At 42.4% G+C, this 12,779-nt stretch overlaps 1 long non-coding RNA gene across 4 annotated transcripts in view; it reads left to right on the top strand.

Annotated features, from left to right (window-relative positions):
* The window catches only part of LOC106697213, a 130,307-nt gene that overhangs the window by 3,780 nt on the left and 113,748 nt on the right, over positions 1-12,779 (top strand). For 2 of the 4 annotated variants that reach the window (XR_002829343.1, XR_002829341.1), the window contains exon 2: positions 3,504-4,396. This is a non-coding gene — a long non-coding RNA (uncharacterized LOC106697213). Of the gene's footprint in view, positions 1-3,503; positions 4,441-4,874; positions 4,980-12,779 lie in introns of those variants that run through there. The other 2 variants (XR_002829340.1, XR_002829342.1) reach the window with 2 other exon arrangements.

The following is a 12,779-nucleotide window of genomic DNA, read 5'->3' as shown; positions in this document are numbered from 1 at the left end:
CACACACACACACACACACACACACACACACTCTCACACACACACACACACACACACACACACACGGCCTACACACACACACACACACACACACACACACACACACACACAGGGCCTCCCCACTGTGCCCGGCTACTCTGAGTCAACCACGGGCAGGGAAGCCCTGGTTTTGCCTTTTGACCAATGGGCTGAGACCTGCCCCATCCAATCAGAACTGCACAGCTAGATCCTCATTTGCATCGAAACCGACCAATCAGAGCTACTCAATAACAACCAACCAGAATGGCATGATTCTGACCAATCAGAACTGGGACCAATTTTGAAACTATATTTGCATAAAATTGGACCAATTGGAAACTTGGGTGGGCGGGAACTTCCTCTATAAGAGGCGGCGTCCCGTCACGTGTGTCTCAGTAGAGTTCGCTTTCGGTGTTTAGGGTAAGCCTGGTTCGCGAACTGTGTCACCTGCTAGGGTCTCCCTTTTCTGTACGAGTGACAGGGGTAACAGAGGCCATTCTTTTGTTTTATCTTCTTTTTTGTGGCGTGGCCTCAGCTTTACTCTAGAACCCGTGTTCTTGCTGCCTGCGCTTTTGCCTCCACCTCAGATTTCTCCCTCCGGGGAGCCGTCTTGGCCTCCGGGAGGCTGTTTCTGCCTCAGAAAAGCGCTTTCTTTGTTCCTCACTCAGGGAAGCTGCTTGTTTTCTCCCTCTCAGGCAAGCTATGTTTCACCCCAGAAAAGCCTCTTTTTTCCTTCCTTGTTCAGGGAAGTGATTTCTACCTACCTCGCTCAGTGCAGCTTCTCGGCGCCTTGGTTTTCTCTCTACGAAGTGGAATCTTCCAGTGGGCATTTCTCACTGAAACGGATTGGGGCGTGACCCTCTGCGGGGCGGGCCGGGAGAAAAGGGAGGAAGGTCTCGAAGGGAGTGTGTCATAACCAGATGGCTTCCCTTTCTGATCTGAAAAGACTTAAATGGAAGGGCGATGAGTGGCTCACATTCTGAAGGAGCTGCCATCGGGGCTAAAATAACCAGACGGATTAAGCCGGAAAACAAACAGCTTGAGTTTTCCATGATGGTTCTCAGCTTCCCGGGCCTCCCACTTGCAGCTTCTAATCTAGTAGGAGCTAGAAGGCAGCCCAGGGCATCTTCTAGATGAAAGGCAGGGGGGAAAGAGGTGCAAACAACGAAAGGAATATGGAGGCAAAGTATGTTGTCCCTCAGAAAAATGCGTTCTAGAACTGGCCCTGAAGAGCACGCCTCCCAGCTGCTAATGTATTCCCTGGACGTGTCAGGTTTGCTTTTCAAAAGGCGGAGGACTTATTTGTATGCTATTTGTTTTTCATTGGTGGGGAGCCACTAGACTGAGAACTACCTTTCACCCCCCCCCCAACACACACACACACACACACACACACACACACACACTTTCTACTCAAACATTACAACCATGGAAGAGATGGTCCTCCAATATTCCAAGCCAACCCGAGAGTTCTGTGTTCCTGGCGCCACCATCACATTCCTACTTCAAGTCACTATCCTCTCTCACTTCTGCTTTAGCCTTGCAAATGGTCGTTCTCCTTCCACTCTAAGCTCTACATAATGTATTCCCCGCAGCAAGGAAAGTAGTTTTTTAAAAACGTAAATCAGATTGTGTTCCATCGCTTCAGATTGTGTTCCATCGCTTCTAAAACATTATATATATATATATATAGTTGATTTCAGAGAGGAAGGGAGAGGGAGAGAAACATCAATGATGAGAGATAATCATTGATTGGCTGCCTACTGCACGCCCCCTACTGGGGATTGCAGAATCGAACCTGGGACCCTTCAGTCCACAGGCCGTAGCTCTGTCCACTGAGCCAAACCAGCTAGGGCTCCCCTCCCATTTTCATGGCATGAATCAAAGAAGTGCTCTAAGCACATTCATCTTGCAAACTAGCTGAGTGGACGGACCCAAGGCCCCTCACCCTTGGAGAATAGACTTTAGGGAAGACAGGCAAAGCTTCCTGAATCTACACAGGGAACTATTGCCAGCCAGACAAGCCCAGTGAGGCCCAGGGAGGGCATTCAGGAGGTCCGATGGAGACAAGGTAACTTTTTAAAGTAGCTCCATGCAAGCGTTGGACTTAATGAGACTCAGAAATGGGGCTGGCCTTTGGCCCTCAGGTTGTTTAGTGATTTGTTCATAAGTTTTTATTGCTTGATTTACTCCTAGGAGCTAACCTATAAAGATGGTGACATTATCCTTTCAAATTTCATTTAAAATTTGACTTTCTCCCACCTCCTTTAGACCATGTCTATATGGAAGGTAACTTTTGCATAAAAGGGAAAATAAACACTAGACTTAAAAACAGAAGTCCTGGGTCTGGGCACTGGTTCAGTCAGACACAGCAGAGAAAGATGTTCCGAACCTTTCTGGCAGGTTGAAATCACTGGCAGTCTCTCAGGTAATGTTAGAGGAAGTGAAAATTGGGAATCCTCCTGGGAGGGCAATTTGCAGATCATTATTTGCCAAGCACATATCCCTTTGACCCAGCAAGTCTTCTTCTAGGAATGGATATGCTTGCATATGTGCATAAAAACATGTACAGGAAAGATCATTGCCTCATTGTTTATATTAGCAAACTAATGGAACCAGTGGTTTACATAAATATGGCTTATTCATATGAATTATGCAGCTGCTAACAATAATGAAGATCTATGTGTACTGATAGAGAAATTGGAGTTGTATTGTTAAGTTAAAAAAGCAAGGTGCAAAAGAGCATATTGTATTTTACTGTGTGTGTGTGTGTGTGTGTGTGTGTGTGTAAGAACACACACTCAGAGACACACATTCTTATCTGGTTGTATTCATAGACTATTCTTGGAAAGGTTTACAAGTACTGATGGTCGTGACTTGCTCGAGACAAGACTAGGAGACATTGTGACTGTTTTTATCTACAGTTTATTGTTTGTTTGTTTTTTAAATCATGCATTTATGATATTTCTAAAAGAACAAACATCTACACTTTTTAGCACCATAGCACTACATCTATGATAGCACTGAGTCAGGGAAGGAGAAATGTCTAATACCATTACCTTTGGGCAAGTCACTTAATCTTGCTGAGTTTTTTCTTCACCTATAACATGATTATAATGATGTTCAGCCCTCAGGACTAAGTAAGGCCACTATGTGGACGTGCAAAAGCACATGAGTAGGGAGCACAGAAGATGTCTAACAAATGCTTGTTAGTCTCCCTTTTTGTCGCCCGACCATAGGTAGCAATAGCTGCACGTCATCCTTCATGGCTTGGGTTTTCTTTCTCAGGCCAGGAAAGTTGCTGTGCGTGCCACAGCTATTTAAGTCAACTGACCTTTCCTGCTAAGGCTACCTCTATCTTAGGGGATGGGGATGACTAAGGTTGCTGATGACATGTGTTGGGAGGTGGGGCAGGGGTGGGGCTGTGCCTTCGTCAGATCCATGTGACCTACTGGCTCTTATGCTCTGCAAATTTTTCTTGATAGAGATGCCTGCCATCCTGGCTGTAATCCCAGAGAAGATAGAAATAGCAGAGCTCATGGCTCCAACTTCCATCCTCTCTTTGGCCTGAAGTCTTTCTCCACTGTTGCCGGAGTTTTAATTTCCTTTATTGCCTTGGACACCTCAAGCCCCCTTCTGGGATGATGGAACTTTGTCAGAGCATCAGGATTGGGCTGGCATGCTTTCCAGAGGTCGTGGTGTAGAGAAACACGAGAACATTCCATTATCTCCTTAGGAGGCACAGTCAGACTGTCATTGTCCCTCCTGTTTCCTTCAAGCCAAGTGACCCCACCAAAGGAAGTCATGTGATTTAACCCCTCACCACAATCTCCATCAACTCTACTTGCCCCCAACCCCATCATATAATCTAAGGAAAAGCAGTGTGCTTGCTAACTCCAGAGAGTAAACCCTTTCCACACACACTGCTACAGCCTACTAGAAAACTCCTGGAGTTAAGCTGAACTTGCTCAAGGATGAACACCTGAAATAGTTTCCACGAATGCTGCTAATATGTAGGAAACGACTTATATAGTACAGAGTTCCTTTGAGCCTCATAGTTTTCATTTCTAAAAGGTTTCTACAAAGTGTTAATTTTATGTATCAACTAGGCTGGGCCATGGTGCCCAGGCACTTGATCAAACATTATTCTGGATGATCCTGTGAAGATGTTTTTGGATGCGATTAACATTTACATTGGTGGACTTGGAGTAAAGCAATTTACCCTTAATAATGGAGGTTGGCTTCATCCAATCTGTTGAAGGCCTTAATGAAACAGATTGACGTCCCTTGAACAAGACTCAACTTGCAGTTCTTCCCTGAATCTCCAGCTGCTGGCCTAACCCATCAGATTCTGGGCTCACCCAGCTTCCACAATCATGTGAGTCAATTCCCTAAAATAAAAGTCTCTCTCTCTATATATTTCTATCTATTTATATGACTTATATTTACAATTTTTCCCATGAGCAAACAAAACCTAATTAGTTTTTATCAACATCTTATCAGAGTCAAAACAAAGAAAAACATGCACTGGAAGCAGTGAAATATAGTAAATGTTAAAATGAGGGAATTATGGTTGATTTTCATAACATTTATAAATGTTTAATAATGAGAATGCATTTTATAATGAAAACATTTAAAATTAATTTCTCAACAAGGAGGTTTATGTTATGACAAAATAGGATTTTTAAGTAAAAACAAATTTCAAAGTGAAAAACAACGGTGTGCTTGCTATGGAAATATAGCTTCAACTCAAATAGCCCAGGCCTCTCTTTCAACCAGCTGCTGCCACTAAGACCCTCTATCTCAGAGTCTTGCCATTGCTCAGGTATTCCCTGAATTTGTCTCCCCAAATTCAGATGTGATCAACAGTCTGAGGGCCTGCCAGCTACACGCCAAGCTCCAGCTGCGTGCACTCAATCACAGCTAGTTTTCATTTGATTCTCATGACTCCGACATGAGAGGTAGGTTACTGTCCCTTAACAGATGACGATACTAACAATGTACCTGTATGTCACTGACTTACCATTTTTCAACTTTATGATGTTGCAAAGCGATGTGTGTTCATTAGAACCTGTACTTTGAATTTTGAATTGTGATCTTTTCCTGGGCTAATGATAATCAATACCATCCTGTCTCTCTCTTTTTTAAAAAATATATTTCTTTATTGATTTCAGAGAGGAAGGGAGAAGGAGAGAGAGATAGAAACATCAATGATGAGAGAGAATCATTGATTGGCTGCCTCCTGCACACCCCGCACTGGGGATGGAGCCCGAAACCCAGACATGTGCCCTTAGCCGGAATCAAACCCGGGACCCCTCAGTCTGCAGGCTGACGCTCTATCCACTGAGCCACGCCAGCCAGGGCCCATCCTGTCTCTTAATGCTGGGTAGCAGCAACCAGCTGCAGCTCCCATGAGCTACGTGATCACAAGAGTAAACAACCCATACTATGTTGCTGTGCTTTCAGTTTTTTGTTTGGATGTTGTGTTTTGTGTTTTTGCATTCCATCATGTTTATAATATGCCATCTATGTCTCCTACTTCCTTGTGATAAGAAGAAGAGGAAGGCAATTCTTATTTTGCTTAAGTGCACACAGCAAGTTAAGAGGCAGAGCCAGCATTTGGACCCCTGTCTCCCAACTGCAGCCCCCTAGCTCTTGCCTCCATCCTGGCTATCTTTCCTGGGATCCCAGGAGGTGTGGGAGAGGGCAACAGCAAGAGTCTGGTTCATTCTAGATCAGCTAGAATCGGAGGAAGTGGGATGTGAAAAATGCTTATGAACATAAGTTTTCATACCATTTCCTGGGGCTTATCACCCCCACCTCACCAAGTCTCCATGAATTCCACATTCATTGTAACTTCCTGCTCCAAACTACCAGACAGGAAGACAAGGCCAGTCCCTCCTGGAACACAGCAGAGGCTGTAGGCCCCAACCCTCTTGAGCTACCTCCTCCGCCCCTTCCTGTCCTCCAGGGCGGGCATCTCCCCTTTATTCTTCTTCTGCTATTTTTTTTTTTTTACACTAAAGAACCATCCTTCTTGCCTGCCTCCATCAGAGCAGGAGTGAGGTGAGGACATTCTGTTGACATTGAAGGGAGGTGGCAGGCAGGGGAGGTAGCTTGGGAGAGTTGAGAAAAAGCTGCTGAGTGGACCAAGGGAATGAAGAGTAGTGGTTAAAAGCAGACTCTCTGGAGCCAGATTATGTGGGTTCAGATCCAAGCTCTGGCCTTTTACTGTTTCTGTGTGGCCTCAAGTCAGTGGCTTTGCCTGTTAGATTATCTACCTTGTAGGGTTGATGTGAAAATTGAATTAAGGCATGTGAATGTGAAGTTCCTGGTATATGCCCTCTGCATTTGCTTTTATGATCCCCAAACTAGCTGGGTGACTTGAGCAACTCACTGCCCCTCTCTGACCTTTAGCTTTCTCATTTCTAAAGTACAAGGTTTGGAATAGGTAACCCACATTTCTTTCTCATTTCCAAGTTCTAGATTTTTGACCTCTACTTAATTATTGGAAAATACTCTCAAGTTTCTGTCAAGAGCTGGCTCTATGTAGTGTCATTTAAATGATCCCTTGTCACTCAGTTCCTACCGTTTAACTTTATGCCTTTGGACATTACAAATGTTTTGATTTTTAAGATTGTCTAGTTGAAGTTCAAATTCTCTGAAAGATCCGAACAGCAAAAAAGATGGAGGGATCCTAACAGCAAAACAGGGACAGCAGGCACCCTGGGAAATGGTCTGGCAGAGGGACATGACTGCAACCTGTCACAATCTAAAATTCCCACCTAGTTTGCTCCTTCAGTCCTACAGCTACTTTCTACTTCTTTTGCCTAGACCAGCGGTTCTCAACCTGTGGGTCGCGACCCTTTTGGGGGTCGAATGATCCTTTCACAGGGGTCGCCTAAGACCATCGGAAAACACATATATAATTACATATTGTTTTTGTGATTAATCACTATGCTTTAATTATGTTCAATTTGTCACAATGAAAATACATCCTGCATATCAGATATTTACATTACGATTCATAACAGTAGCAAAATTACAGTTATGAAGTAGCAACGAAAATAATTTTATGGTTGGGGGTCGCCACAACATGAGGAACTGTATTAAAGGGTCGCAGCATTAGGAAGGTTGAGAACCACTGGCCTAGACAGACCCACCTTCCACCTTTCCTCCACAATATTGTTAAGTTGCCACCTTATTTGTTCCTTCCTTTCACTGCCAGACTTTAGGAAAGGATGGTCCACCCCAGCTACCTACATTTCAGGGCCACCTGGCCACCTCCCAGTTCTCCCTGGCCTCTCTGAGGAGCTCCACCCAGTTAAGTCTTTCTCACAATGCTCCATCCTCCCCTTTGGTGTCAGTGGCTGCCACTCTTGTATCTTCTTCAGTCTCCTTTTGACTTTGAAACAGCCTCTAACTCCAGTCTAGTCTAGCTGACCTTTGGCCAACCCCAGGCGTAAGGAGTGATCAGGCTCGGGGAGTCTCATTAGGAGAGATTTGGCCCATCTGGCAAGTCCAAGATTGGCTTGGGAAATATCACCTGCAGAGAGTTGAGACATCAGTAGTCCATTTCCAGAGTGTGTACCATTCTTTCCCCTTCTCCTAAACTCCTTTCCACCCCCCAGAATATACCCTTCTCTTGCCTGTTTTTGAAACAAATGTTTAGGGAGCTGCCCAGGCAGGTTCAAAACACAGCTGCCAGAGCCCCACTCCTCCCCCTGCTGCACTTGCACTTGCTGCTGCTATAAGTAGAATGGGATCTATACCCCCCAGCACTGGAATCAAATTGCAGATACTCAACCCTGCCCTGTGTTTTTGCTTAAGGGAGATTTTAAGCTCCGTGGACTTCCTGGCTCCCCTCCGCGTTTCTCTGTGTCTTTGAGGGCACTGTCTGATGGCCAGGTGTAGGCTGATACATGCCCTTGGCCTGGTGGTCCCAGGGGAACTTGGAGTAGAGCAGCAATTCTTTTACATTTTCAAAGCCAGGATAGGCTAAAAGACCTTTCAGGCATCTCTGTTCTTTCCCAAGGATGAGCCTCTCAAGACCCCACGGTGCTCGTTAAACTGCCTTTGTCAGCATGGATGTGACTGTGGGCTTCACCGCAAAGAGGTTTGTTTTTCTCACATAAGAAATCAGAGGTAGCCACCAGGGCTACACAGCAGTGTCAGGGTGTACCAAACACCTTAAAAGCTTGTGTTTCATCTTTAGTAAGTGGCTCTTCTCGTGGCCTAAAGATGGCATCTCCCAGCATTATATCTGTGTTCTAGGCAAGAAAAAGGGATGAATGGTGAAGGGCAAAAGGCCAAAGTGATCCAGCTGTGATGTCTCCTTTAGCAAGCTTTCCTGCAAACATCCTCTGCTAGCATCTCATTGGCCAGCACCATGCCACCTGGCTGTCTCTATATGCAAAGGAAGCTGTGAGAATTTTAACTGAGGGACTTTAACACCCAACATCAAGTCAGGGTTCTCTCTCTCTCTCTCTTTTTAATCCTCACCCGAAGATATTTTTCCCATTGATTTTTACAGGGAGTGGGAGGTAGAGGGAGCAACAGAGAGAAACACTGATGTGAGAGAGACACATTGATTGGTTGCCTCCCTCATGCAACCGAGGTATATGCCCTTGACCAGTATTGAACCCGGGCCTCTTCAGTCTGTAGGCCAATCCACTGAGCCAAACCAGCTAGGGCAGTGGTTGGCAACTGTGGCTCGAGAGCCACATTCGGCTCTTTGGCCCCTTGAGTGTGGCTCTTCCACAAAATGCCACGTGCGGGTGCGCAGGTACAGTACAATTGAAACTTTCATGGCCCATGTGCAGAAGTCGGTTTTCGGCCTGGGCGAGTCTATTTTGAAGAAGTACTGTTGATATTTGGCTCTGTTGACTAATGAGTTTGCCAACCACTGAGCTAGGGCAAGTCAGGGTTCTCTTAGTGGAAAAAGAAGGCGATATAGATATATTGTAGGTAAGTAGCCCTGTCTGCCATAATTGGGACTCCTCCCATAGTACCCTCCTACCAAGTTCACATTTCCAAATCCCAACTCTACCACTGTAGATCGTCTATGCTCTCTCTATACTTGGACAGTACAGCAGAGTAGTTAAGTCTAGACTCCAGAGTCAGAAATATGTGTTCAAATCTCTGTTCCAAATTCACTAGCTTTCTGGGTTTGGTCCAGTCACTCCGGGCCTGTTTTCACACCTATAAAGTAGGGATAGTAATTGTCTCTACTTCCAGGGCTGTGGTCACGATTAAATGATTTAATAAACATATGGTCCATGGTACATAATAAGAACTCAATAAGTGTTCGCTGTTACTATTTGATTGTTATACAGATCATACTAAAATACATTCTAACACATCATTTAAAAGACTGTGAGCCCGCTGAGCAAAGATGCTGCCTTCTCCACTGCTTTAAGTATAAAAGCAACCATTTTAACTAAACAAGTGATCCATAAATTCACTTGCCTTGCAAAAATTTAAAACATTACAGAGAAGGTGTAAAGGCCCCTTTGACAACCCCATTCCTTCACCATCGCTTTTTCCCATCACTTTTGTTTTTCCTTCAAGCCTTTTTCTGTACAGTTCATATATGAACTCATTGAAAATAATGAAGTTTTAAAAATTACACTTGCTTGTAAAAAATTACACTTGTATTATATTGTATGGATCATCTTTCAACTTTCTTTCACCCCCCACAACTCAATGACATATCTTGGCAACCTATTCTTTGATTAAACGTAGCTTTCCCAAGTTGTCCTTTATTTCCTTTTTCCAACTTGCTTTCTGGTATTTCCTAATATGGATTTATATATTTATTTAGATAATCCTCTATTCATCAACACATAGGTCATTTCCAGTTTAGGCTGTTGCAAAACAGTGATGCAGTGGTTGTTCTTATACAGATGCCTCTTTTGTGCGCGTAGTTACCATAAAGTGCAGTTTCTGGGTTTTAGCACGCGAGCATTTTAAATCTTTAAAAATATTGCATGCATGCATATAAGCATAACTAATGGACATAAGACACTGGGGGGTAAGGGAGGGTAGGGGTTTGTCAAGGGCGGGGGGGAAAAAAAGGACACTTATGTAATACCCTTTGTAATACTTTAAGCGAAAAATAAAAAAAAAAATAATAATATTGTGTTTAAAAAAAAAAAAAAATAAATAAATAAAATAAAAATATTGCCAAGTAGCCCTCTACTCCCCCTCATAGATAGCTGTATCTAAGAATGTGGTGTGGGGGGGATTTTTTGTTTTGTTTTGTTTTGTTTTTGTTTGTTTTTAATCTTTAATTCAGATCTACCTTTGAGCCTAGTCCAGTCTAAGCTAGAAAAATGTGAAGGTGCACACTCCACCAAGATTTACACAGGGAATTTGCTATATCCTGAGGCCTCCATAGACTGTTTTCTGTGTTAGAAAATTCTTTCTGTTGAGTCTAATTAGGTTCTCTCTCTACTGTTACACTTTGATCCTTTTCTACCCCTAAGAGCCAGGGAGAACAAACCTAATTCCTGTTCACAAGATGTGCCCAGCCTGCATCAGATTCAAAATTCCTGCTTCCTCCCCCACTGTGCCCATTAAAAATTTTTGAGGGTGTTTGTGAAGATAAATAAGATAATCTTTGTGACGTAATATGAGTTTTTTTCAAGGTTGGAATGTAAGTATGGCAACAATATGTTCTAAAATTTTTAGGACAGATTAGTTTTCTATCTGATGAACTTTTATTTTGTGTTAAGATTTTGAATATCTGAAACATTCACATGGCTTAAAACTTCAAAAGTACACACTGAGAAGTCTTGCTCTCATCCTTTTCCTTCATCCTTTTAGCTCCTGACACCTCTATTAATGCTCCCAAGGAACCACTTTAATGAATTTCTGAGTATCACTCAATGATTTCTTTATTCAAGTGCTTGCATATGTAAAAATTCGTGTGGTCTTCCACTATGTGGCCCCTCCCCCACTGTTCCCCACTTCTTTTAATTCACATTATATCTTGAAGGTATTTGCATATGAGAACAGAGTGCTTCCCAGTGATTACTTTTGACTCTATTATGGAAAAGTACTTTAAAGCAAATCCCTGCCAGCATGTTTCCATACACGTCTTTTGCATGCTTGAAAAATATTTATTATTTTTAATGGATATAGGAACTGATATAAAAATATATACCATAACTCATTATAACATTCCTCCACTGATGGATATTTAAGTTGTTTACATAGCCTAATTATGTTAATAAAAAGGAATTGCTATATATTAGTATATATGTATATATATATATGTATATATATATTAGTATATATATAGATTAAAATATAGGTATAGATACACACATACATACTTATACATGTAAGTGGTATACTATTTTTACTATTTAAAAACTTTATAAAAATAAATTCACTAATTAAAGAAGGAAATCCTTTATCAGACCATAGTTTCAATTTGGAGTTCATAAAATACAATCACTGCAGGACCTGAGCAGTAACATGGAGAGGGCAGCTCTTCTCAAGTTGCTGTAGGAGCTTTAACTTTAAGTACCTGCCTTTATTAATAATGTTCTTCTCACATTTTCATGATTAAGAAAGCAATCAATTTCCTGAATCCTGTATTTTCTGTTTTCTTTGCAAGACCTTTCTCAGCTTACCCAGAATTCCATTCAGTGTTTCTCAGTCTCAGCTATATTGACAGTGTTTCTCACTCAGTCTCAGCTATGTATATCCATATTGGGCTGGATACCTTTTTGCTTGAGGGGCTGTACTGTGCATTGTAGGATATGTAGCATCATCCCTGGTCTCTACTCACTAGATGCCAGTAGCCCTCCCCACTTCCACTTTCATTCTGATAATCAGCAATGTCTCCACGCATTGCCAAGTGTCCCCTGGGGAGCAATCTGCCCACCTTAAGAATTATTGCTTCTGCCTTTGAGCAAAAAAAAGGAAAAAGAGATAAGATAGCAAATAGAAAACATAGAAACATCTCATGGTCTACTAGCTAATATCCAAACAAGAAGAACAATTATACTGAATTATGCTTCTGTTTCATTTACCATTCCAAAGCCAATTGCTTGTTTGTTTAAGAAATTCTAATGAACTAAACAGGTTTGAGAATGGTAATAGAAGCAGAAAACGAATGAATTTTGCTAATTCCTCTTTCCAGCTAGTGACCTTGGTTGATATTTCTTAGCCGTGATATATCTTAAGTACTATTTATTTTTTTACCTCTGATAAGTCATATTGTGTGTATTTATTTTGTGATACAATGCCTTGTTTTCCATTGAATGTCTCAAAATGAACTCTATGAAGTTGAAACATTTTTTATGTGACTTGAATTTTTATCCAAGTATTGATTAATTTCTGCATCCAAGGGTATGTGTTTGTCTCTGTGGCTCTCAGAATGTGTATTCGATTAGCCACTGATGAGTAAGTGGAAGAGGAATCTGAAGGAGTTTCCTTTATCCTCGTTTCTGAGAAATAAGTAATCTTTTCTGGAGAGGGAAGAAGGGAACTGAATTTCCCCAGTCTGGAATATAAACTAAACATGCTGTCAGGTGCCTAGAAATCCTGCCTACCTAACAAGGATTGGTTGGTTCACTTGCCTACTCCCCCGAGAGGTTCCTGTATATACTTGCTAAGCAAAACTAGTTTTTCTCATCCTCTGCCCCAATAGTGCTTTTTACAACTCTGCCTGGCATGGTGAAGTGAGGATATATGTCCCCCTTTAATCTGTCCCCTCCATTTGGCGGTGAGCATCTTAAATATATATA

The sequence above is a fragment of the Myotis lucifugus genome, unplaced genomic scaffold (genome assembly GCF_000147115.1).
Source record: "Myotis lucifugus unplaced genomic scaffold, Myoluc2.0 scaffold_54, whole genome shotgun sequence".
Classification (NCBI taxonomy): domain Eukaryota; kingdom Metazoa; phylum Chordata; class Mammalia; order Chiroptera; family Vespertilionidae; genus Myotis; species Myotis lucifugus.
This window is presented reverse-complemented; position numbering and strand designations above follow the sequence as displayed.